The 27178-nt window shown below is 48.0% G+C and overlaps 1 long non-coding RNA gene across 1 annotated transcript in view; it reads left to right on the top strand.

Annotated features, from left to right (window-relative positions):
• LOC137444843 (uncharacterized) overlaps window positions 1-18644 on the top strand; it is a 98628-nt gene extending 79984 nt beyond the window's left edge. The window contains exons 2-3 of the long non-coding RNA XR_010988285.1: window positions 16977-17051; window positions 18161-18644. This is a non-coding gene — a long non-coding RNA (uncharacterized lncRNA). The remainder of the gene's footprint in view (window positions 1-16976; window positions 17052-18160) is intronic.
• The last annotated feature ends 8534 nt before the right edge of the window (window positions 18645-27178 follow it).

Genomic DNA, 27178 nt, shown 5'->3' with positions numbered 1-27178 from the left:
CAGGGAGGTCATTGTGCCCCTGTACTCAGCACTGGTTAGGCCACACCTTGAGTCCTGTGTCTAGTTCTGGGCCCCTCAATTTAAGAAGAACATTGAGACTCTTGAACATGTCCAGAGAAGGGCAATGAGGCTGGGGAGAGGTCTTGAGCACAGCCCTGTGAGGAGAGGCTGAGGGAGCTGGGGTTGTTTAGCTTGGAGAAGAGAAGGCTCAGGGGAGACCTTATTGCTACCTGAAGGGAGGTTGCAGCCAGGTAGGCACTGGTCTCTTCTCCCAGACAGTCTCAAGCTGTGCCAGGGGAAGTTTAGGCTGGAGGTGAGGAGAAAGTTCTTCCCAGAAAGAGTAATTGGCCATTGGAATGTGCTGCCCAGGGAGGTGGTGGAGTCACCATCCCTGGAGGTGTTCAAGAAGGGATTGGATGTGGCACTTGGTGCCATGGTTTAGTTGTTATGAGGTGTTAGGTATTCGGTAATAGGTTGGACTTGATGATCTCTGAGGTCTTTCCCAACCTGGCTGATTCTGTGATTCTGTAACTATCCCCCCAAAAGCAGTCCTTGGAAAAATCACATTGACTGATGTATTTTAAACACAACTAATGGTTTATACTTCTTGGCCAGTCAATATTGATTTATTTTAGGAAGTAATTAACCACTCTGTGAGTAAGAAATACATTCTCTTTTGCCTGTAAGAATAGGTAGTTATATAAAAGGATCAATACCGATCCAGCTAAACTCTGCTGCTGTTTGCATTTATTATTGATACCATTCTGTAGGTATCCAAGCTCCATGTATATACAAGTACATTGTTAATTAAAAAGGGATAAAACAGCCAGCTAATTTATGGGCTGCATTGAACCCCACGGAGAGAGGCTGCCACAGGGTACAAGGAGGGAGACCTGCAATCCCTGCAGAGCATGTGTGCGGTTGTCACAGTGGTGAGCACAGTCTAACCCTCCTCCTGCCTCTGCTGTCGTCTGACCTGGTCTTGTTGCTAGGAACATGCTGCTCACAAGTCTCTCAGCCTGGCTGCATGCTGGGGCTAAACCTGCCTCTCGTGGCATGAAGCCAAACCACTCTGTTTTCCCTGTCCCAGCACCTGCCACCAGCCTGCCACTGGAGCACCAGAAGATGTGATCTCAGGGCAGGTGGTAGACAAGGATCTGGTGCACCACCCATGACTGTAATTTTATTGTTCTGTCTACCACCATCTCTGGGTGCTGCTGGAGTGCAACAGCTCCACTCACCCCTGCACTTAGAATCACAGAATTGTTAGGGTTGGAAGGGACCTCAAGGATCAGCCAGTTGCAACCCCCCTGCCATGGCCAGAGACACCTCACACTACAGCAGGTTACTCACAGCCACACTCAGCCTGGCCTTAAATACCTTCAGGGATGAGGCTTCCACCACCTCCCTGGGCAACCTGTGCCAGGGTCTCACCACCCTCATGGGGAAGAACTTCTTCCTAACATCCAAGCTGAATCTACGCATTTCTAGTTTTGTTCCATTCCCCCTAGTCCTAGCACTCCCTTACACCCTAAAGTGTCCCTCCTCAGCTTTCTTGTAGCTCCCTTCAGATACTGGAAGGCCACAATAAGGTCTCCTCAGAGCTTTCTCTTCTCCAGACTGAATTGCCCCAACTCTCTTTGTCTTCATAGTAGAGGTGCTTCAAGCCTCTGCTCATCCTTGTGGTCCTTCTCTGGGCACTTCTGTGTAACCGAGTGAATAAGCACCATGCATCCTAAAAGAGTCTGAATAACCAGCACCATTTCTCCTAAAGAAGCCTGTATAACCTAGTGGGCAAGCATCATATAGGCCAGAAGTGTCTGTACACCTTAGTGAGCAAGCAAAAAAGCCTGTAAAACCTCGCAGGAAAGCACCACATAACATGAGAGAGTCCTCCTGGTGACCTGAGGTGGACACCACTCTGTCACTGCCTTCTCTCTATCAGGGAGTTTTCTGCAGAGAGCAGACTGTGATAGGACAAGGGGTAATGGATATAAACTACAGCTCAGGAGGTTTCCACCTCAATGTGAGGAGGAACTTCTTCATTGTGAGGGTCACAAAGCACAGGCTGCCCAGAGAGGTTGTGGAGTCTCCTTCTCTGCAGACTTTCGAGACCCAGCTGGATGTGTTCCTGTGCGACCTGTGCTAGATTCTATGGCCCTGCTCTGGCAGGGGGGTTGAACTTGATGATCTCTGGAGGTCCCTTCCAACCCCTAACATCCTGTGATCCTATGACTGCAGCAATGGCTACCACTGCTGGGGACTTTCCCTCCCCTAATGAGATCTCCACAACAAATCTCCCTTACCTCCAATAACAAAATGTCTTTTTTTTTCCCCCTTCTTCTTTTTTTTTTTCCCTTTAACTACAGCATTTGACTGCTCTAATCAGATAGCATGAGATGGTTTAAGGCTATAATTTTAACATTTTGTTGTTGTTTTAAAGCACATCATTTATTTATGGTGGGTTTGCTGCATTTCCCAGCCGGGTGAGATTTTGCCCGAGGGTCAAGCGCACAAGCCTGATAACAGCAGCCTGTGCTGTGTGCCTGCACCCAGGCAAACACAGTCAGCAGGCAGACATGAGAGCATTCTGTTGCCATGTATTTTCCTCTTCATATTTTAGTGTTAGAAAGATTTTGGTTGTTGTTCTGTTAGTATCATTTATGGGTAGAGTGGTTAAGAGACCTGCAGGGTTGCTTGATCACGCCATAATTTGCCTTCTATCCATGCCCTCCTGTAGTGTTCCATTCAAAAGCTCCAGCTCCTGGAGCCTGGTGATCATCCAGCAGTTTAAGATTCGCCCCACCCCCCCCTTCTGAAGTGTAAAAATCCCCAAACACCAACAACCAAACACAAACCCCCCCAAGAAAAAAGTTTCTCTCCCTTGTGCCTGGATAAAGCTGCTGGAATGAAACTCATCTGTGCAAACAACTAACACGCAGGGCTCTTAAAACCCTGTGGCTTTTTCCAAACCCAGTCTTGTGATCCTTGGTGTTGGCTGAGGAGCAGGGAAATCTGCCTCGTGATCGTTGGTTCTCGTTAGTAGCTCTGTCATGGTCGTTATGTGGGGGGAATGTGGCTGGTGAATCTCTGCAGCTGCAATGTGAAGCACCAATGCGGCACCCTCCTCCGCAGGGCTGGGGTGAAGGAGGAATCTGCTTGGCGCATCCAGGGGGATTGAGCCATGGCACAGGGAAGGCACCTCTGGCAGACTCAAGCCATGGATCATCCAGACTTTAGAATTATGGAACCATGGAGTTGTGTCAGTCAGAAAAGTCCTTTAAGATCCTCAAGAGATAATCAGACAATGGGTTTGTGATGCTTTGGAGGTTGTGGATGTTCGGTGCAGTTAACACTCTTCTATTCATGTACGATTTCTATTTGTCTAGGGCCAGAAGGGTGATCAGAGGGCTGGAGCACCTCTCCTATGAGGACAGACTGAGGGAGTTGGGGCTATTCAGTCTCAACAAGAGAAGGGTCCAAGGAGATCTTATTGTAGCCTTCCAGTATCTGAAGGGGGCTGTCATTGGAGGTGTTCAGGAGGAGACTTGATGGGGTGCTTGGTGCCATGGGTTAGTTGTTTAGGTGGGTTGGATTGGTTGAAGGGTTGGACACGATGATCTTGAAGGTCTCTTCCAACCTGGTTTATTCTATTCTATTCTATTCTAAAAGAAGGATGGGGAGGGACTTTTTAGGGTGTCAGGACTAGGGGGAATGGAACAAAACTAGAAATGGATGGATTCAGGCTGGATGTTAGGAAAAAGTTCTTCCCCATGAAGGTGGTGAGAGACTGGCACAGGTTGCCCAGGGAGGTGGTAGAAGCCTCATGCCTGGAGGTTTTTGCAGCCAGGCTGGATGTGGCTGTGAGCAACCTGCTCTTAGTGTGAGGTATCCCTGGCCATGGCAGGGGGGTTGGAACTAGCTGATCCTTGAGGTCCCTTCCAACCCTAACAATTCTATGATTCTACAGCTTTTTATGGCCTTACTTCTAGCCCAAACAGCATGAAAACAGCTACCTGGAGTGGATTGATTTATCTGTTGTTTTGCAGGCAGGCCAGCTGTTATTACTGGGGAAAGTGAACAAAGTTTCAGGGGCACGAGGACATTTCCAACCTTCTCAGCCTGCAACCTTTCTTTAACTTCTGCAGTTGTTTCAGATAAATAATTCAAGTATTTGAAACATTTAAACTATCCAAAACTGAAATGGGAACACTTCAGTTATAAATAAAGTTGTGTGCAGCATGGATTCTGTTACTTCCAGAATTAAATTAATTACTGGAGAATCAAATGAACCCCCACAAATCATATTTATACTATTAATAAACAAACATTCTTTATTACAAAAATACCTTAAAAAAAAAAACCCCAACAACCTACTTCCCCCAGCTCCCAGGTAAAATCTGTCCCTGCTTCATAAAGGCTGCATGAAAAGGCTTTGAAAACTTTAGGGTCTAAACCTGCCAATCAACAGCATCCTTTGGAGCTACTGAAGACTGAGGACACCTGAATCCTGTAGGAAAAAGCCCCAAAATTGTCTAGATCTGAGTTACAGAGAGAACCTGGAGTGGGCTGGGAGCACTCAGCAGGTGTGCAAACCCCTCCTCACAGGGCTGTGCTCCAGACCCCTCCCCAGCTTTGTTGCCCTTCTCTGGATGCCTTCCAGAAGCTCAACATCTTTTTGGTGAGGGGCTTGGAACACAAGCCCTATGAGGAGAGACTGAGGGAGCTGGGGTTGCTTAGCCTGGAGAAGAGGAGGCTCAGGGGTGACCTTATTGCTCTCTACAACTACCTGAAGAGAGGTTGTAGACAGGCAGAGGTTGGTCTCTTCTCCCAGGCAACCAGTACAAGAACAAGAGGACACAGTCTCAGGCTGCACCAGGGGAGGTTTAGGCTGGAGGTTAGGAAGAAATTCTACATAGAGAGAGTGATTGGCCATTGGAATGTGCTGTCCGGGGAGGTGGTGGAGTCACCATCCCTGGAGGTGTTCAGGAGGAGACTTGACAGGGTGCTTGGTTGCACGGTTTAGTTGGTTGGGTGGTGTTGGATGATGGGTTGGACATGATGATCTTGAAGGTCTCTTCCAACCTATTCTATTCTTCTATTCTATTCTATTCCTATTTCTATTCTATTCCTAAACTGAGGGGCCCAGAACTGGACACAGGACTCAAGGTGTGGCCTAACCAGTGCTCAGGGGCAGAATGACCTCCCTGCTCCTGCTGGCCACACTGTTCCTGATCCAGGCCAGGATGCCATTGGCCTTCTTGGCCACCTGGGCACACTGCAGGCTCATGTTCAGCCTACTATCAACCAGTACCCCCAGGTCCCTCTCTGCCTGGCTGCTCTCAGCCACTCTGACCCAGCCAGGGTCATTGGTGGCGATTTTGGGGGGAAGTCATTCGCTTTGGGCTTTGGAGGAGGGAAGATAAAACAGGAGGGGCAGGTATTTTTACCACAAACTCCTCCAAATTTTGTGGCAAATCCCCCAGCCCATAAAAGAGAAGAAATAAAGGTTAAAGCTGGGTGGAACATTAGAATAATTAATATTTTTTTTAAAAGAAAAAAAACCCCACCCTTTTTGCTTTAATTGCCAGTTGTGATGGCAGAAAGAAATATATATATATATATATATGTATGTAAGAAGCAAGAATAGCTAAAAATAGGTCAGATAAAAGGCAGCATATCTAGCCATAAATTATCCAGAGCCCAATAAAAGCTCAGTGAACGAGACAGGGGAATGTGTGGGGGCATGAAGACATAATGATATTAAATTAGAGCTTGCCTTCAACCTGAAGAGGGTTGTGAATTACTTTTCAGTTAAGAGCCTTGCAGTAATCGATAGCAGCTTCTGCTGCCTGTGGACAAAATCCCATCAAATCCCTTTTATTTCAGGTGTCTGTGCAGGAGGAGTGTGTGCATTGGAGGCTTCAGGAAAGGCGAGTGGAGCAGGTGCCCATGTGCGAGCCTGGCAGTGCCCACACTCCTCCTTTCAACCCGGGTTTGCTCCTCCTCCCCGCCCCTGCTCCCAGGGGGAAAGCGGAGTTCTAAATGCTGGATGTGCTAATTGCTCTGCCATCACACTTAAGAGGTAAAACACTGCCAAGCTGGGCTCCCTCTGGAGAAATTAAATCTCCCTAAAATCCTCTGCCTGGAGGATGGATGGAGGATGCTGGACAGCATCTCTGTAATGTCTCACTGGATGTAGTTCTCTTCTCACCTCGTTCAGACCAGTGCAATGCTAGCACGTAGGGGTCAGTTTGCTGTCACATAATTTGCAGATCTGCCAGTGAGTGCCCAAAGCATCCAAATGATTCACTTCTGCAGCCACCTGAATTTAGCAGAGCTGCTTTGTTAATCCCCTTGTAAGTCCTGGCCCTCTGTAGTCAGGTACCACTTGTAGACTGGTACAACTCCCATGCTTAGAAGTCCCTTGTACTCTGCAATGTACCAAGAAGTGCTGCTGGTGTCTTGATTGGGAGATAATGGTGTGACAGATGTCTCTGGGCACAAGAGGTCTGCAGAATCCATTTTCCAGGACCCACTATGAGTCACAAAACTCTGCTTTAGACCTTCTAACAACTCCTATAATAAAAGACCACAATTACAATGGGCCATAGGAAGGGAGGAAGACACACAGAGAGCATTTCCCATCTCCCAAGTCCCAAGGAGATCCATTAAAGGCTTCCCAGATGGACTCAGAAAATGAGCCATGCCTCATATAGTGGGAAAAGGTAACAAACACCAACAGTTCCAGCAAAGTGCCAGGATGATCCAAGCTTCTTTGCCTTCCTGTGATATTTGCATTGCCTCTTGCTTGTTAATAATTAACAGGAATCTGCTTCTGGGGCCATTACCTTGGGAGCAGCATGTCCATCTTCCTGATGGGCCTTAGGAAACAAGCCTTTACCACAGATGTACACGATCCATAGAGGCACAGATGGGCATGATCCTCAGAGGAGATGAGTAAGGACAGGGCTTAGCTTGGCAACGAGGAGGAAAACAACTGCCTGCTTTTGGCAATGGCCCTGGCCAAAGGAGTTATCAGCAGTGTTATCAGAACTTTGGAAGGAAATGGCCCTGCTGTGAAACCCAACATCCCCTGTCCAGCCAGGCTTTCTCAACCCTACGTGTGAGAAAGCAGAGGCCAGCAGTTATCTGCATTCCTCTCATTCCACCAACAAAGTCTCCCCGTGGTTCATTTCCTCTAGAAAGGTATTAAGGAATATTAAAGGGATAGGAATCTGCTCATTAAAGACACGTCCGGCAGATCCCTTGCTCGCAAAAGGAAAGACTGCAGGGCTTAATTTACCCAATTGTTGATGATTGATTAGCAAGGCCATTCGAAAATGCTTTTGATCCCTGAGTCCCCTCATTACAAGCATGGCTGGGGCTGGAGTGTTGGCCTGTTCCCAAGTTATCTCAGAGGCTGAGGGAGCTTTGAACAAGTTTTTATTAATATTCCAATCGATAAGCACAAGGCAGCAGATGAAGAAAAGCCTTTTCCTGTGTTGCATCCACCGTGCCAGGCTTTCAGCAGGCTTGGACAGCTTGCCTGGCTGCCTGGCTGAGCTGCTGGGTGCCTGCCATGGCTGCATGCTGGTGTGCAGCAGGACATTCACACGTGTGCCTGGCTGTGGCAGCCTGTGCAGCTGCAGCAATTGTGCAACACGCTGTAGGTCTGCTGTTGCAGTCATGGCTGCTTGCTCCTGGAATCATGTAATGGTTTGGGTTTGGGATGGAATCATGGAATGGCTTGGACCTTAAAGATCACCTAGCTCCTAGAAATAGTGTGGCCAGCAGAAGCAGGGAAGTCATTCTGCCTCTGGACTCAGCACTGGACAGGCCACACCTTGAGTCCGGTGTCCAGTTCTGGGCTCCTCAATTTAAGAAGGACATTGAGACTCTTGAATGTGTCCAGAGAAGGGCAATGAGGATGGGGAGAGGTCTTGACCACAAGCCCTATGAGGAGAGGCTGAGGGAGCTGGGGTTGCTTAGCCTGGAGAAGAGGAGACTCAGGAGACCTTATTGCTGTCTACAACTACCTGAAGGGAGGTTGTAGCCAGGTGGGGGTTGGTCTCTTCTCCCAGGCAACCAGCAGCGGAACAAGAGGACACAGTCTCAAACTGCTCCAGGGCAGGTTTAGGCTGGAAGTGAGGAGAAAGTTCTCACAGAGAGAGTTGTTGGCCATGGGAATGTGCTGCCCAGGGAGGTGGTGGAGTCACCATTACTGGAGGCGTTCAAGAAGGGATTGGACATGGCATTTGGTACCATGGTTTAGTAGCCATGAGATCCTGGGTGACAGGTTGGACTTGCTGATCTTTGAGGTCTTTTCTAACCTTACTGATTCTATGATGCTGTGATTCCAACCCCCCTGCCATAGGCAGGGACACCTTCCACTAAACCAGCTTGCTCACAGCCCCATCCAACCTGGCTTTAAACACTTGCAGGGATGGCATATCCACAACTTCTCTGCTCAGCCTGTTCCAGTTCTTCCCCATGGCAAAGAATTTATTCCTAGTATTTAATCTACCTTCTTTCAGTTTTAAACTGCTACCTTTTGTCTCAACTTGTGCTCTCCTCCCCTGAATGCTGGGAGGGAGAAGAAAGGCAAATTGTTCATTGGCACACAAGAGACCTCACCCCGGACTGATGCTTTGCTCCACAAAAGATTTAATTCCAGCTCTGGTGAAGTCAAGGGGAGGTTAGGGCAAACAAGTGTGTGGCCAGGGTCAGCCTCTGCTTTCTGGGGCCATCAGAAAGAAAAATGGAAAAAAACCAATGGAGTGAGAGGGAAGGATGGGTCTGAAGTGCTGGGCTACAGGGCAACTGCACCTGTGGCAAGGCAGGCTGGGCTGGAGCTGCAGTGCAATATGGGGAGGCCCCCACGTCGTGATGTTTCAAAATGAGCCTTTTCATCTGATGTGCTAAAAGTTTAGGTCTCTGACTGTGGGAATGAGAAGAAATTCAGCACCAGCAGACCTACCCAAGGAGGGCCTGTTCTCCAAGAAGAAATGTCACCTCTCCAACATGAATCCCCAGTCTCATGCTGTGAGCGTTGCAGGCAGGGCTGCAGTGAAAGGAGGGTAGAGAACAGGCAGAGAAACAGCAAGACAGGTCCTGCCACTGCAGGCAGGGCAAAGGCCAGGAGGTTGGCACGGGAGAGAAACCCTACATGAGGCTGTCTCTGGTGTGTCTCTTCTGCTTCAGGCTATCCCTATGCAAACAGCCATGGCCCAGTCGGATTCCAGACCTAACGTGGAATTTACATCCAGACAACCTCCAGATCTGACTCCAAAATTCCACATGTGAAGGCTGGTTGGAATCTGGGATACTCAGGAGACACATGTGGTGCCAATTTGGGCTTGGGACTCCTGAGACTTGTTCAGTTGCAAGTGATCAGAGGCAACTTCTCAGACACCAGTGACCATGAGGCACTCTGAGATCTGCTGGTGAGAAGCCTGCTGTACAGAGTAGGCATTCATGTTATTACTAATCAAGGTCTCACATCTTACCATCTGCTTCTCATTCTCAGCCTGGCTTCCAGGTGGCAACAAGCTGTTCAGACAGGCTCACTCTCACCCACAACAGCTTTCTGGACTCCAGTGCCCATCAGTAGGAACATGGAGAGGATTCCTCCTAAGCTGTGCTTGCAGGCCTGCCCTATCCACACATGTAAAGCTGAAGGTGGTTCAGAAATCAGAGATGACCTACAACTCACCTCATTTTAGGTGGCTCCAGCACAAATGTCACAGGTTCCTCCTTCAGTCAGTGGACTGAATCAGGCACTTTCGAGACATGATTCATCTGCTCTGTTTTAGATGCCAACACCGGGATGAATTGTGTGCTAGGTTTATAGAGAGAGCTGACTTAAGGAGAAGAAAAGGTCAGGTCTGAGCTAGGGAAATATGGATGAGGGCAGACCTGAGGAAGACAGTCACTGTGCTCTGGCTCCTTTCTTGTGACACCCTTGTGGTGAGTTGTGAGGGCAAACATATCACACGTACTGACAGGTGCTCTGGAAAGCACTCGGAGCAAGATGAGAAGGGTTTGTTTTCAATATACTGACTGTCCTCTTTGACTTGCTTTTTAGTATGGTCTCTCTCCAAAACACTGTTTCATCCTCCCTGCAGCTTGGGAAACTGCTTCCAGTCTTTCCTCCCGTGGAGCTCAGCTCTCAGTCTCAGCTGGACATCCTGATTGCTGCCAGCTGGCCAGCAGGACAAGAATGGCCAGTAAAACCTTCAGCCTGCTTTTCTAGAACGAGGTGGAGTCTCCAAGATATATTAATTCTGGGATAAATTATACCCTGGGAGACTCATGGGAAATTCCCCTTTTCAGTGTGCTCTCTGGCTTGGTGGAGCTTAGCTCAGCCTACATGTTACGGTAAAGTTTATCACAGTTTATCAACACAGATCGAATCCTGAGGCATTCTAGTCCAGAATCGGTGCCAAAGTGCAGGAAACCTGTGGCTACAGTTTCTTCCCCTCAGATACAGCACTTAGGTTAGGAAGGGCATGGAGAGGATGTCTATTACTCAAGGCCCAAGAGAAAGAACTCATTATTTTGTGCTGGGTGCAAATTTTCAAGGGGAAACTTGCCCTGGCGCAAGGAAATACCTGGGCAAAAGAAGAGTGTATGAGATGGAGGAACAAGCAACACGCAAGGCAGGACGTGGTCTCTGGACTTTGGTTCTCCAAAGTTCAGATCCTCTGCAGATCTTCCCAAGTTTGCTCCTCTGAACCTGAAAACCTGCTCTGGCTGTGGGTTGTGACAAGTGGTTGTGTCCAAATGTGCCTCAGTTCCCTCCCTGCAGCGGCAGGGCTGTGAGTGTCTTGTCTGTGCCACTGAAGCTCTCCAAGTGCTTGTGCAAATTGTTCAGACACTGTGTGTGAGGTAAACAAGCTGACCTGGGGACTGCATAAACTATCTGTGTACATCAACAGGGAGTTTTAAGAGGGGAAGGAGGAAGGCTTTGTTTGTGTATTTTTTTTTTTATTACAGGATATAAACAGGCAAATAAATAATCTGCCATGTGGTCCACGCTTTAAGGCAGCCCAAATCCTTTCCTGCTGTGCCTTTCAGAGCCCTATTCAAAGTCAGAGGCAGGCAAGGGAGCAGCTAAACATTTATTTTATAGCTCTGCAAAAAGCAAACAAGCTCAGATTAGTTGAAAGCAAGGAGGGGAAAGAATGTGCCCATGCTCATCTCCCAGGTTCTAGGAGTAGTGTCTCTATTTCTTGCACTAGGGCTCATCTGACCAGGCTTTAGATGTCCACATCACAGATGTCTCCTAAAGGAATGATCATGGAAGGCTCCCTTTATGGAGAGGATAGGTCAGCTCTAGAACATGAGTCATCTGACCTTGCCTGAACTATTTTAGCCAGTCAAATAAGCATCATCCTCTGTCTTCTGTGAGAAGCACTGTGGCAGGGAGATGGACTGGCAGCACGTGTGGGTTGAGACCAAGAAGCTCAGAGTAGAGGTTGGGCCTCAAAAATCACAGAAGTGGGCCTCTGGGGACTGCAAATTTGTGTTCAGCACACCCAAGTGGTGATACATTTGTGCAAGAAACCAACCAAAGGCCTTCAAAGATGCTTTTAGAAGTTGTGGAGATGGATAATATGTAACCTGAAAACATGAAAACATGACTGTGCAGACTTCTGTGAGATCACTTGGTCTCCTCTTCCTGGGACTAGACCTGGGGTTCAGTCAGCTGCATGCTCCATCTAGATTAGTCCACAGGGTTCCTAATGTGGGTTCAGTTCCTCACCACTACGAGCTGAAGCACTGGAATGGGTTGTCCAGGGAAGTGGTTGAGGCCCTGTCCCTGGAGGTGTTTAAGCCCAGGCTGGACGAGGCTCTGGCCAGCCTGATCTAGTGTGGGGTGTCCCTGCCCATGGCAGGGGGGTTGGAACTAGATGATCCTTGTGGTCCCTTCCAACCCTGACTGATACTATGATACTATGATGTTGCACTATTTCAGCCCTGAGCCAAACAAGAGAGATGATCACAAGAAACATGTCATTTCCTACTCTGAATCAAATGAAGATGGAAGGGATGCTTGGACAGAACGAGTCTTGAGACACAGTCTCAAGCTGCACCAGGGGAGGTTTAGGCTGGATGTGAGGAAGAAATTCTTCACAGAGTGATTGGCCATTGGAGTGTGCTGCCCAGGGAGGTGATGGAGTCACCATCCCTGGAAGTGTTTAAAATAAGCCTGGATGAGGTATTTAGTGCCATGGTTTAGTTGATTAGATGTTGTTGGGGGATAGGTTGGACTTGATGATCTCAAAGGTCTTCTCCAACCTGGTTAATTCTGAGATTCAGTGATTCTGTGTGACCTACACCCTTAAAGCTGCTAATGCAGAGTTTGACTCAGCCTTGGCATTCCTATGAAGTTGCCCATCACCTCCTCAGGCTGTCTCAACATCAGTGTTCACAAAACCTAAGCTTTTCTTAACTGTGAGGAAAATAAAGCCCCTTCCCTCCCACCTCTTGCTTACCACATGGAACTCTGCTGCTCTAGAAAAGGTACAAAATGAAAGCCTCAAAAAAAAATGCAGGAGTTTCTTCTGGAAAGTCCAGGCTCATCAGGACAAACTTCTGGGCCTGGAGACAGCTATTGTGCTGAAAGGAAATTCAGTGAAATAGAGGGAAGGGGAAAGCCTTGCTCATGTTTCAGTCAGTCACAAGGTGCAATAAATGACCATATTATTGAATGCAAATATGTACTCTGGATCAGCTGAACGGCTCTTTGACTTTGGTTAATCAGTTACAGAATGATGTTGCTTGCTGTTGCCTTTTCAACACTCTTCAGAAAGAAGGTTTGGGGTTTTATTTAATTCAAAACAGATTTGTCTCTTTCTAGGAAAAAGAAAGACCATAGTGTCTATAGTGCATGGCACTGCCAAGCCTATTTTGGTATTGCCAAACCCACCTTCATCAGGCTCTTCAAGGACAGGGGACCAGAGCCTGGCAGGATAGTGGATTGATGAGGTATCTCAAAAGAGAAAACAATCTCTGACCTAAAGGTCAAAATTCTGCAGCCTGCTGCATTTTAGCAGCTCCAGAATTCAGTTTCCACCTAGATACAGCAAATGATATCACAGAACCACAGAAAAAAAATTGGTTGGAAGAGACCTCTGGAGAGAATTCAATCCACCCCCCTGCTCAAAGCAGGGCCAACTTCAACAGTTGCTCATATCTTTACACTTCTTCAGCCTGTGTTCAGAAATAAGGTCTGTGAGTGAGTCTGTTCTCCTTTAGCAGGAACTGTGTAAAAATTGTGCTTTCCAAGGCCTTTCCTAGGGAGATGTTGGCAGTACAGCAGACTGGGTGACTTTCCCTGCAGATTTCCTTACTAGTGCTCTAGGCATCCTCTAAAGTCTGACTTAGGTTTCAGTGGGACTCCATGTTAAAGAAGCTGTTTACCCTCCAAAACTAGCCCAAAGCCTGAAGTTGCTGGGACTTACTATACAAAAATGCCTGGAGAAGAGAAACCTCCAGGGAGACCTTACAGTGGCCTTCCAGGACCTAAAAGGGGCTTACATGAAAGATGTCGAAGGACTCTTTATCAGGGAGTGCAGGACAACAGGTAATGGCATTAAACTGGCAGAGGGTAGACTTAAAGTAGATATTAGGAAGAGATTCTTTATTGTGAGAGTGGTGAGACACTGGAATGGGTTGCCCAGAGAAAGGTCTTCACAGAGAGAGTTATTAGCCATTGGAATGGGCTGCCCAGGGAGGTGGTGGAGTCGCTGTCCCTGGAGGTGTTCAAGAGGGGACTTGGACTTGGACATGGCACTTGGTGCCATGAGGTGTTGGGTGACAGGTTGGACTTGATGATCTTTGAGGTCTTTTCCAACCTTGTTGATTCTATGATTCTATGTTCCATCCCTGGAAGTGTCCAAGACCAGGTTGGACAGGGCTTTGAGCAGCTTGGTCCAGTGGAAGGTATCCCTACCCATGGCAGGGGGGATTGAAACCAGATGATCTTTAAGGCCCTTTCCAACCCAAACCATTCAGTGATTCTATGGTATCAGGGTGCCCACTGTTGCTGGACCCAGTGACAGCTCTCTGAGTGGTTTAGGAGAAGCCTTTGGTAAAGGCAACGCCGCTGCGGTTGGAACAAAGGATCGACAGCAAAGCTACTAACACACCATAAATGTCCCCTTCCAAACTCTGAATTAAACACCCACTCAGCTGAAAGGTTTGAATGATGAATATCATCATCTGGGGGTGGGGTGGGGGGGAGGGAAATCTAAGCAGCTTTATTTTTTCCAGCGTTACAGAAAGTATTTCCTTCCTCCTGCAGATGTGCAGCTAGGCGCTGGAAACAGTTACCCGTCAAGTTCAAGCAGCTGTACTCATGTGTCACCAGGCAATGAGGCTCCAGGCCCGAGCTGTCAGCTCCACTATTGAAATTAATGGGCCAGATTGTTTATGTTAGTGGAAATCATCCCATTTAAATACATATCTATCTATATATATGTGTGTTATGCTGAATGCATAACACCGCTGTAAGCTGGCAGCACACAGGGAAGGAGAGCGGGTCTGGAGGAGGCAAAATGGAGAGGGAAGTGACAGGGTGGAGAAAGAGAAAATCTAGGAGAAGGAGAAGACATCCTCAAGGGAAAGATACTAATTCGATGAAAGGGGTGTAAGGAAAGCCAAGAACTGCTCAGATAGCACTAGAATGAGAGAGAGAAAGAGGAAAATAGCTATATGGATGGAGAGGTGAATGGATAGATGTACAAGATCAATGCAAGAACACACTCGGTGTGGGACAGTATCAGTGTCCCAAGCATCAGAGTTCACCTGGATCAAATATCTCCAAGGGTCGAAAAAGCTTTCAGCAGTAACAGTGAACTTCAAACCAGAGAACAAACACAGTCCAGGAAGGGATTGAACTTTTTTTGTTGTTCCTGTGTTTTGTTTTTTTTTCCCCTTTTCTTATTTAGTATTCAGGAGAAGCAGTGGTTGTTTTTTTTTCTGCTGCATTTGAAGAGAGTAAATAATTAGGAACATGCTGCTGGAAAAGCTGAGAAGGGGCCAGAGAACATGGGTGTGAGGCAGGAGAATGGCTAGATGCTGGCAAGGTGTTCCACATGCAGAGGGTGATGGGAACTTCTCCAGCTAAGCATGAGGAGAGAAGGGAGCAGAATGGTGCTGGTGGAGGAGAAGCTCAACAGGAGCTCTCAGTGTGTACTTGCAGCCCAGAAAGCCAATCAGATCCTGGGCTGCATCAAGAGAAGTGTGGCCAGCAGGTCAAGGGAGGTGATTCTCCCCCTCTACTAAGCCCTGGTGAGACCCCACCTGGAGTACTGCCTCCAGTTCTGGAGCCCCTATTACAAGAGGGATATGGATGTGCTGGAGCGTGTCAAGAGAAGAGCCATGAGGATGAGCAGAGGGCTGGAGCACCTCTCCTATGAGGACAGACTGAAGGAGTTGGGGCTGCTCAGTCTGGAGAAGAGAAGGCTCTGAGGTGACCTTATTGTGGCCTTCCAGTATCTGAAGGGAGCCTACAGGAAGGCTGGGGAGGGACTTTTCAGGATCTCAGGTAGTGATAGGACTAGGGGGAATGGAATGAAGCTGGAGGTGGGGAGATTCAGGCTGGAGGTGAGGAGGAAGTTCTTCCCCATGAGAGTGGTGAAACCCTGGAATGGGTTGTCCAGGGAGGTGATTGACACCCCATCCCTGGAGGTGTTTAAGCCCAGGCTGGATGAGGCTCTGTCCAGCCTGATCTAGTGTGGGGTGTCCCTGCCCATGGCAGGGGGGTTGGAATTAGATGATCCTTGTGGTCCCTTCCAACCCTGAGCCATACTATGACACTATACTATGATAATTTACAGCCTGTCTGCAAATGGATCCCTTCTTGGGACAAAGTGATAGCCCAGATCCCTTCTCAGTGGCCTGCTATGGATGCTCCAAGTGTGTCTCCCTGAAAGGACTCCTGTCAATTTCTCCTTGCAAACACCCAGCTTGCCTGGGCTTCCTCTGGAGAAATCACACTCCACAGGGCTTCACAGAGCCTATTGCCAGAGCTGTTTGGGACCTTCAAGGTGACACTGTGCTGGGGGATCCTCCAAGGTCATGCTGGGTTGGGGGAAACCGAGAGGTCAGTCTGGGCTGGGGGACAGTTCAAGGCTCAGCAGAAACATGTGTCACAACACCAGGAGGGATTCTGGGGATTTCTCCCTGCCTTTGATGCATCAACAAGAACCAGGAACCATTTTTTTTTTCAGATGTTGATAACATTTTTATTTTGATGAAAAGAAACACAGATAGGGGAAGAGACTTTCTCTTGCCACCATCTGTCAAAAGGGAGGTCAAAACCAGATAACCCAGAACTGGATGATGACTTAATTGATAAGGGAAATGGTTTCTTCATCATGAAAGAAAAAAATAGATCACTCCTCTTAGTCCTACACACTGCTGTTGTTGGGGGTTTTGTTTGGTTTGGGTGGGGATTTTGTGTGTGTGTGTGTGTTTGGGGGGGGTTCCAATTAGAAATCTGAAGATTCTGATCTGAAAAAGAATGTGCCCTGTTTTTCCTGTGTAAAATATTGTCTGCTTTGGCAGCTCTTTTTGAATGGTGCTGCTGCAGTGGAGTGAATCTCCTTCTCACGCCTGCACCGGTGGGGCAGGGAGATGAGCAGAAGGGCTGGGGGATGTTAGGCTTCCCTGCATCGCTCCACAGCGCAGGCATGCAGGGGAAAGCAGGGAGGATTCAGAGGTTGTATTTTGCCTTGAAGAAAACATCAGCCTCATCTGCATCTGTGAGCTCCCAGCTCCAGGATCCTGTAAATGCGTTTTTGCTCTGAAGGAATTTGTGTGGCAGTGGTTGTCTCAGCTCTGGGGTGCTGCTGGTGAGAGGGAGGCTGTGATGTGAGCAGATCCTCGTGCTCAGTTGTCAGGTATTAATGGGCCAGGAATGCTGCAGCTGTAAAACGTGGCAACAAAATAATTGTGTTTTGCAGAAGGACCTCGCTGAAGATGACTCCACCAGCACACAATCCACCAATCCATCCCCTCCCAGAATGCCACGTGAGCAGGTGGGATAATTACTATAATTTTAATGTACTCCAGGATGATTTAAATACACTGGGTAAACTAAAAATACCCTGTTTTTCCGTGAGGGTGCTGACTTTCTGAGGTAATGCTGCCCCAGAGGTGCTGATGGCTCCTGTGCCATCCCCTTCTGCCACCCTTCAGGGCTCCACAAGCCACATCACAGCTCTTTCCTCTTCTCCCAGGGGAAAGTCTTTGCCTCCTTCATTTGGCAGGCTTCTCCTTTGTGAAAAACAAACAAACAAACACTAAACAAGCAAAAAAAAACCCAACCCTTTGCTGCATCTCTTGCAGTCTGGAGATCAGGGAGGGAACTGCATCTCCCATGGCTGTGCTAGAGCTACAGAAGGGGCAGAGGATGGAGAAGAGGGTGTTAGCAGAAAGGGTGAGGAGCAGAAAGCCTGGGCCAGATGAATGCTTCAGTATGCTTGGAAGTGTTGGTGAAGCAAATAGTGTGTTCCTAACACAGTCTGAGCGCTGAAGTACTGCTTCAATTGCCTCCAGAACTGCCATGAAATCTGCAGATTTGGAAATATCTCCTGTGATTGATTGAGTGAGCGATGGATTTGATTATATGTATTGGAGATGTGTGTGTTAGGGCTTGATTCAGCTGTCTAAACAGAGTTTCCTAGAGCCAACTCATGCTATAGGGTATCCAGCCCCAGACTCCAGCTCTTGCTTCTGAGGAGTGCTCCTCTTCCCTCGGCTCCACGACTCCTTGCCAGCACTGTGGGATGTCTCAGATATACAAGGGCATCTCAGATGGCACCAGGCTTCTGTGTGTAGGCAACTAAATCCCACCCTCTGAGTCATTAAGACTCACAGAGATCATGTTTTCAAGGTTTTTCTCTGCAGCTACCAGGACCAGAACTTTACCTTAAAAATAAATAACTTCCCTAGCCAAGATTCTTGGATAGTCAATTAATTTTGTGGGGGCTGGTTTGGAAATACTCAGCAATCTGATCCTCTCTATAAAGTTGGGAATCTTGGCAGCAGTGTCAAGAAGCAAACTGTGTATGTTTTGCTAGAATTGTTCTACTACACAGCCAAGAAATAACAATTTTAAAAGAGCCTCTTCTCTTTTTGTTCCCAGAGGTCTCCAAGGGTCCCTTGCTTGTTCCTTGTCCTGCTGAAAGGAAGGAAACCTAAGATGAGGTCGAGTCTTGCATTTGTGCAAACACAAAGCTCTTAGCCAGCCTCTCATGACTGTTGATGTTAATCAAAATGGGCTTAATACCACAGAAGTTCCCTGGACCATTCCTATGGATATGCTCTTTCCATAACCAAAGTGGAATGGGCTGCTTCTCTGGATGAGGATTTGGGTTGGGCTTCGACCAGCGCTAGGGAGGCTTCTGATTTGTAGTTGCACAGTTCTTTGATCTTGAGTGAATAAACAGAGGCAAGTGGGTCAGTTTGCACTGCAAGGGTTTTGCATTCTTTTGTAGGGTCTTCTGCATGAGGCTTGCAGAGCAAGCTCACACTAAAAGAAACAAAGGATTTCACGAAGTCCAGCTGATACGAAACTGATGACCTTTGTTCTGCTCCTCGGTTGACCACTGTGAAGTTATTATTGCAGAGATAAAGATCATAAATTTTTGTGTCTGGCTTTTTTCCTAGATCCTGTTTAACAGTGTTTCTTGGCAGTTTCTTAGGAGATACTTTTTAGCCCTGGCTCTCTTCCTGGAGTGCTGGCAATTAAACATATTAACATTCGTCTTCAAAAACAGCGAGGGGTGGGTATCCAGCCTCCCCAGCTGAACACCCCTGACTGTGGGGAGACTCTGCAACAGAGCAGAGCTCAGAACCAAGCCATGCAGATGATGGAGAGACTACCTGGTCTCTCACCATCCCTTCCAGTCTTTGCTTCTAGGACCTCTTCACTCTCTTCTCTTCTCACTGGTAAATTCGTGCCCGTCACTTCCAGACTTTGCAGCCCCTGGCTGGGACACCCAGAAGCCACCATGACAAGAGGAGGTCTTTTATCTTCAACCAAGTGCTACAGATGAGGCTGTTTCACTCGTGGGTAAAGTGACCTGTATCTGACTTGTTTCCCAGGCTGCTGCAGAGTTGGTGTGCCTGTTGAGCTGGGAAGGAAAAACCAACAAACATTTCTTCTCCTCTCTCTGCTTGAGCTCTGACAGCGGGAAGTGAAAATGACCTGGCTGGTAATTCAGTTTGGAGCTTCCCTACCTGAGGCTCTCTAACATGTGGAGGAAATGGATTGTTTTCTCCAGATACTGATGGCTACCCAAGGAGAAACAGACCGCGCTGCGAGGCACATTTTCATCTCTGCTTCTCTCCTCACTTCTCCATCAGCAAGGACAGCTGGCAAAAAAATGGTGTGGGAAAAGACTCAGCTGTAAAGTGAGCACAGAGAGGCTGTATAACCATACTTACACCTCAGCTTCACAGTGAATCCTTGATATGTCACCTAGTGAAGCTTTTCTTCCAGCTTGTTACAGGGCAGTTTCCTGCACTGAAGAGATCCTCTGGGCCTTTATTCCCCAGGATTTCTTACCAAGGAGCACCATGGTGATGCTTTTGCCATTGAGGACTGTAAAGCTCAAATCTCTCCCTGCTAGAAGACTTAGACAAGCATGAGAGAGACCAGAAACCCATGCCAGGATACAGCAAGTGGAGAGCAAGACGATGATTGCACAACATCATCACCTCAAAGGGAGCTCATGTGGCCGAACCACTGAAGGGCTCAGGTCTGTGGATAGTGAAGATGTTCAAGAAGAGGGAAAGGGGGAGCCTGAGCAAAGAGCTGGAGGAGCAGACAGGATGCAGCAGATTTTCACAGATAATGAGCAAAGGAAAGAAGCAGCCTGGGAGATCATTTCTCTGCAGCAGCCTGTAAGAGCTAGCTGTCAAGGACAGTCCCACAGAACCAGGACTGACCTTTGGGTAGAGCAGGGATTTTGATTTGGGGTCAAAACATACCTGAGCTGAATTTGGACAGAAGAATGAGCTTGTAAAATACAGAGTGAGGACACTGGATATGCCTTGAAGGGTAAGAATAGTCTCACTCCTTCCTGCTGAATCACCTCATAAAAACATGAGCCCTTCACACCCTCCCACCCTGCAGAGTTCCCAGCTACTGGGATTTCAGGGATTGCTTTGGGAGAAGATTAAAGGCACCAGGTAGGCAGATTGTTACCTGCAGGACTGGACTTGCTATGGGGCACAGCAGAGCCACTGCCAGAGTGGGGGTGGCTTGTACCCTTCTTTGAGCCAGGCAGACTGGGCTGGGGTCATAAAACAAAATGTGGAGGAAGAACCCCAAAGAGATATTATCACTGGTATTGCCAAAACCTTGGTCCCAAACCTGGACGTTCTCCGTGTCATGCGAATGACATAGATCAACACCTTGGGGAGGGCAAACCTACAGAGGTTGGTGGGAACAGTAATGAGGGGTGGATTTGGGGTCTTTAACATAGGACAAAGAGGCAGCAGTCACACAAATACCAGTGAGCTGAGTGAGTTTAAAGGATGAGGGATTGTTGTGGCCACCCCGTTTTGAGGAGGGACAAGGTTCCCAGGCCCCAGAGATGCGAATAGGATAGGATAGGATAGGATAGGATAGGATAGGATAGGATAGGATAGGATAGGATAGGATAGGATAGGATAGGATAGGATAGGATAGAATAGAATTAGAATAGACCAGACCAGGTTGGAAGAGACCTTCAAAATCATCATGTCCAACCCATCAACTAATCCAACCCACCTAAACAACTAACCCATGGCACCAAGCACCCCATCAAGTCTCCTCCTGAACACCTCCAGTGATGGTGACTCCACCACCTCCCCAGGCAGCCCATTCCAATGGGCAATCACTCTCTCTGTATAGAACTTCTTCCTAACATCCAACCTAAAACTCCCCTGGCACAGCCTGAGACTGTGTCCTCTCGTTCTGGTGCTGGCTGCCTGGGAGAAGAGACCAACATCTGCCTGTCTACAACCTCCCTTCAGGTAGTTGTAGAGAGCAATAAGGTCTCCTGAGTCTCCTCTTCTCCAGGCTAAGCAATCCCAGCTCCCTCAGTCTTTCCTCATAGGGCTTGCGTTCCAAACCTCTCACCAACTTCATTGCCCTTCTCTGGACTCGCTCCAGCAAGTTAACATCCTTCCTAAACTGAGGGGCCCAGAACTGGACACAGTACTCCAGGTGCAGCCTAACCAGTGCAGTGTACAGGGGCAGAACACCTCTCTGTGATGGGTGGTGATGATGGCTGTCCCATAATTGAAAAAAAGACAAATAATAATAATAATAATAATAATAATAATAATAATAATAAAAGTTAATGATTTGGTCTCAAAAGCTTGACCCTTTGAGCCTTCATTTCTTTCACATCAACAGGAAGGCTCTGGCAGTATCTCACAACAGCCAGCCCCCGAGGCGACGCCTTCCACCAGACATTTGGAGGTTTTAATTATTTCTGGTGTTCCTCATAATTTCATTTAATAAATCCAGGGTGGTTACAGCGATGATTCATGCAGGATGCATCCTGTTTCTTCTCTCCCACATCTCTCTGGCAAAAAAAAAAAGCCAAAGAAGTAAAAAGAAAAGGCAAAAAAACCCTAAGCTGCTACGGATTAGGAACTTTGCCCTTCCTGTTTGGAAATGGCTCTCCCACTATAGACTTCAAAATGAGAACTGCTGTGGTGTTTCACTGTGTGCTATTTCAGAGCGCTGGCTCCTTTGATGCAGTCATCATCTATATGGAAAAGAGGTGTGTACATGAATCAATGGTATAGCTCAGCTGCATCTGCATTAGAAAGGCATCAAAATGAATGAGCTGCAGGAGCTGAAATGCGCGCTCGTAGGATGCTCTGTCAAATTGGCACTTCAGATGCACTCCAAGGCACTGCTCAGGCGTGGGCTGCCGAGCAAACAGGGTCCTGCAATTTCACACCACAGCTTCTGCATTGACATGTTTACACCTTGGTGAGGGGTTTGGAACACAAGCCCTGTGAGGAGAGACTGAGGGAGCTGGGGTTGCTTAGCCTGGAGAAGAGGAGACTCAGGGGTGACCTTATTGCTGTCTACAACTACCTGAAGGGAGGTTGTAGGCAGGCGGATGTTGGTCTCTTCTTCCAGGCAGCCAGCACCAGAACAAGAGGACACAGTCTCAGGCTGCACCAGGGCAGGTTTAGGCTGGAGGTTAGGAAGAAATTCTACACAGAGAGAGTGATTGGCCATTGGAATGGGCTGCCTGAGGAGGTGGTAGAGTCAGTATCACTGGAGGTGTTTATGAGGAGACTTGATAGGGTGCTTGGTTGCCTGGTTTAGTTGATTAGGTGAGTTGGATAATAGGTTAGATGTGATGATCTTGAAGGTCTCTTCCAACCTGGTCTGGTCTGGTCTATTCTATTCTATTCTATTCTATTCTATTCTATTCTATTCTATTCTATTCTATTCTATTCTATTCTATTCTATTCTATTCTATTCTATCTCCTCAGTTGAAATAGTACAGCTAACCAGCCCAAGACTTCTGCTGCCACTCTGATCAATCAATAAACGAGGCAGTTAAAAGATAAAGCAAAACATTCTCAGAGGATCGGATGATCTGAGCTGCCTTCCTTGCTCTTCAGTAACACTGAGGGAAAAGGAAGATATCCTTATTTTTACCCATCCTGAGCCCATCACCTGTTGCACCTCATAAGCATGCAGGAAGCCTCCACATGAACAGTCTACATCTCACTGAGAGAGAGGATTATAACACCCAAAGCAGGCACTGGGGGTTCCTTTCTGCCTCTGAGATGTTCAAGACTGCTTGTAACAGTGGAGAGCAATGGGAACTGCTGGAACATGACTAATTTCATCCATGTTTAAAATAGGTCAGACAAATCCCCCTCAGGGACTGCCATTTTTTCACCATTGGCTCTGAAGGGCTATAGCTGTAGATAATTATTGTGAACATAGTAGGTGAGATTAGTTTCACCCCTTTATTGGAGGGATCTGAACATGTACTTTAGTTTTCTCTACGGACCCTGTAAAGGGGGCAAGTCTGAAGAAGAGGCCCTCAGGCTCCATCATCACTCCCTCAATCTCATTAACCAACCAACAAACACTGGAGACTGCAGAGACTGGATTTGGCATCTCTTCACATTCCACACCATGCTTTAATGGCTGAGCTTCTCTTTATCCTGGTGCTTTCAGGTTACGAGTCAATGGCAGCATCCTCCCTCCAGTTTTAGAAGCATTCTGCTTGTGGTCAAAAGCACAAAAGATAGCAGGTAGAAGAGGAAATGAGCAGCCAGCTCTATTCAATATTAACAGCTCTGCAGCTCAGGAGGCATGTTCAAGCGAGTTTATCTCCCCCTGCCTCAACACTGGCAGGCTGAGTAAAAGCACTTGGTAGAAAAGTGACCCCAGGGAGGATGAGATACCTTCTCCATAATTATCTCCAGTCAGGGTTTGGCTCTGCTCTCCTAGATGTTAATCTTTCACACCCACTGCTGAACAGCCACATAACAGCCCTGGTGGTGAAATACATGAATAGAAGGTAAAGGAGCGTGGTGGTGTTCTTGTGCCTGGTTCAGGATCAAGTGCATCTAACACCAGCAGCACGTATCACGTGACACCGAGCTGTGCCTTATCGCAGGGCTGTATCCTGTTGGCACCACAACACCCCCCAGCCTCGCAGCCCAACTCTCTATCAAGCAATCTCTGCCCTGAGGAGCTTGTAACTAAAGGGTGAATGGAGAAAAACTGCGTGCATGATGGGCTGGGAGAGCTCTAAGCTTTGATTCAGCAACCGCTTTGAGGACGTGTTTCATTTAAATGAGCCTGGGAATCCACTCCAATCTGCAAGCCTTAAGAACATTCTTATGAAAATAAGCTGTGATTATTTTTCTCCTTTAACCAGGGAAAAAAAAAAAAGAAAGACAATAAACTAGAGCCAGCTCTAAAGTTATGAAAATAATCACTGTTAATTTACAGCCTACTCAGCTGTGGCAGATACTATTGGTTTGTAAAGCATGTTCATAAGGCTGTTATCTACTGGGATCAATAACCACCTTGTAGTACTGCCCCAAGGCACTGGCAGAGGCAACCACAATATTCCCTGCAATTGCTGCTCATCTCATATTTATGGGAGCATGGTCACAAAAGCCAGCTGCAGGAACGAATTCACACCTGGCCTAACCTGACGCAGTGTCTTTGGGTGATGCTCACACTCTGGTTAAACCTGACCTCTCGACTACTAAAACCCCACTCAGGAGAACACTCCTCTGTTTTTAGAATCATAGAATTGTTAGGGTTGGAAAGGACCACAAGGATCAGCCAGTTGCAACCCCTGCCTTGGGCAGGGACACCTCACACCAAGAGCAGGTTGCTCAGAGCCATATCCAGCCTGGCCAGCTGTGCAGTGTGGTGGTACGTTGGCAAGGGAGTGGTGGGACTTCACTAGTGGTAGTGATTGTCGGAGTGCCAGGGATAAGGAGCGAAGGAAAAGTAGGCAAGACTGTAAGCAAGTTTTCTTCTGCAGTCTCTAGCACAGCCCACCTGGGGCTGCTGAGTTGCCCATTGACTCCTGAACATCTCCCCTTCTGGCCTAGGTTGTGTGGAGACCTCCCAGGCTTTGCTCATGTGGAGACAGCTATGTGATTTGAACTGCCCATTGAGGAATGAGCAGAGGTGGCCAGGATGCTCAGGCTGACATCATGAGCCCATCCTGGGACTGGAACAGTCAGACCCTTTCCCTCAAGGGACAGTGGGAAGCAAAGAAGCAGTTGACATAGAATCATAGAATTGTTGGGGTTGGGAGGGACCTCAAGGATCAGTCAGTTCCAACCCCCCTGCCATGGGCAGGGACACCTCACACTACATCAGGTTGCTTACAGCCACATCCAGCCTGGCCTTAAAAACCTCCAGGGATGAGGCTTCCACTACCCCCCTGAGCAGCCTGTGCCAGTGTCTCACCACCCTCATGGGGAAGAGTTTCTTCCTAACATCCAATCTGAAGCTACTAATTTCCACTTTTGCTCCATTCCCCCTAGTCCTATCACTACCTGACACCCTAAGAAGTCCCTTCCCACCTTTCTTGTAGGCGCCCTTAAGTTTTCCAGACTTCTGACTTATGTGCATCCTGGTCTAGCACAGCTTTGGGATTGACTATCAGTGTCATCACTGCATCTTTTATTTCTACAGACTCTGGTGGCTTATGCTGAGAGATCCCCTTTCACATAACCCTTAACCTTGATCCTCATCCTCATATGGGACTTAAGGACAAAAAAAGCATGGGAGACTGTAATTGTAATGAAAAATAAATCAAGTGAACATGTTACTTTGCTTTTCTGAGGAACATCCAGCGCTAAACAGAGAGTAGCCATGCCACAGCTAGCACTCTTTACACCATGAGAGTTGTTTCCCTGACCGTGAGACAGCAGGGTAAATTGGAAGGGAGAGCAGCACCGATCCGAGCCCAAGCTTGACAGAGCTCTGCCTCTTTGGAGTCTTTTAAATCCAGAAAGGAATTATGAAGGTGTGGAGGAGGTAATCACAGCCCTTGGATGGATTACTGTCACTTGCAGGGTGTACACTAGTACTTGATGCCCTTCCAAATGGCAGGGTCTGGTGGAGGAGTTTGCAAGTGCAGTTCAAAGACCTGTAGCAAGCCTTCACCCAGACAAGGTCCCTCCTGCTCTGGCTCCCCAGAGCACTTGCGCTATCAGCTGTTGTGTGGTGGCCAGCACATTTCCCTGCTCCCTGCCAGACCTGCCTCTTGTTTTCAGGCTATCTGCGGGCAGAGCAGGCAGAGAGCTCTCCCTCCCCCTCCTTTCCCTCTTCTGATACTATCAGGCTCTTGCAGGGAGGCTCTGGGGATCTCACAAGCCTCATCTCTCTGCTGCAGAGGGAAGAAGGGCCTTGTGCCGTCCTTGTGCCGTCCTCGTGCCCTTTGGTTCTGTTTTGCTTTCTGCCTTCTCTGAATCTGTCCCCGGGGCTGAGCGTGGCCGGGGCAGCTCTACAGCTTGGCACTCAGGCCTGTTTGAAGGTTGCTGCGGTGACGTGGGGGCAGCATTTAAAAATGGCCCAGGCTGATATTTAATGCCAGCTGGGTAGGGACTGGGGGGAGGTCAGCTGGTGACCCAGGATGACCCGTTGTGGGTTGGCAGCCCTCTACAGCAGGAACATCCTAGGGGGTGACCGGGGAGGGGGTTCATGTCTGCCTGAATCTGCAGGGAGCTGAATGTTTTGGCTGAGCTTCGGAGGAGTTGCCTGCAAGTGGGAGGCACTGAAAGCTCAGGCCAAGCACCACAGCAACCAAAACTGGTCCTGAGGAACAAGGAACTTGGGCTTATAGCAGACAAACCTGCTTTAATTACACATGTGTAGCAAGCTGGAGAGGAAGAGCTGATGATAAGAGAGATGCAACAGCCCCAACAGAATTAGCTTAATTTCTCCTGTGCTCTTAATTACCTTAGAGGAGAGATGTAAAATGCTTGGGAAGATGAGGGGGAAGGGAAGGCATCATGATCAGCTTGCAAGGCTCTCTCAGGCTGTCGCTGTCCCAGTCCCCTGGGGCTCTCACAACCCTGGCACTCCCCAGGCATGGTGTCAACATTGCTGGGCCACCATGCTCCCTAGGAAGACAGCTACAAACCACCTTTGAGGTGCACCCAAGTGGGAGGCACTGTGCTTGGAGGGGAGTTTTGCACCTCAAAAGCAAAGGGAGCTGGTCAGTGATGGAAAGGGCAGACACTGCCCAGTGTCTGACTGAATAAGTTGTGACTTTTATAGCTTGGTGGGCTGTGCACATCCACTTCTGCTTGTAAATTGCTCACTCTGAGGGTGCATTAATAAGCACCATGATTGGAGATATTCAGGATCAGGCTCGATGGGGCTCTGGGCAACCTGATGTAATAAAGGATGTCCCTGCTCACTTCAGGGGGGTTGGACTAGATGACCTTTGGAGAGCCCTTCCAATCCAAGCCATTCTATGATTATGTGACTCTGTGATGGGGAGGACAGGATTTACAGCTGTTTTCCTTCTGAGTCAGCCAGCTCATGCACATGGTGGTTGTGCTAGTGGCCTGTTGGCCCTCTCATAAGACTGCTCTGATATCCAGGATAAGGACTCTACCTCCATTTCTCAGTTTAAAGTTGAGT

Source organism: Melanerpes formicivorus, unplaced genomic scaffold (assembly GCF_026170545.1).
Source record: "Melanerpes formicivorus ecotype bairdi unplaced genomic scaffold, bMelFor1.0.p_v2 SCAF_13, whole genome shotgun sequence".
Lineage (NCBI taxonomy): Eukaryota > Metazoa > Chordata > Aves > Piciformes > Picidae > Melanerpes > Melanerpes formicivorus.
The sequence above is the reverse complement of the archived record's forward strand: the minus strand, read 5'-3'. Positions and strand labels throughout refer to the sequence as shown.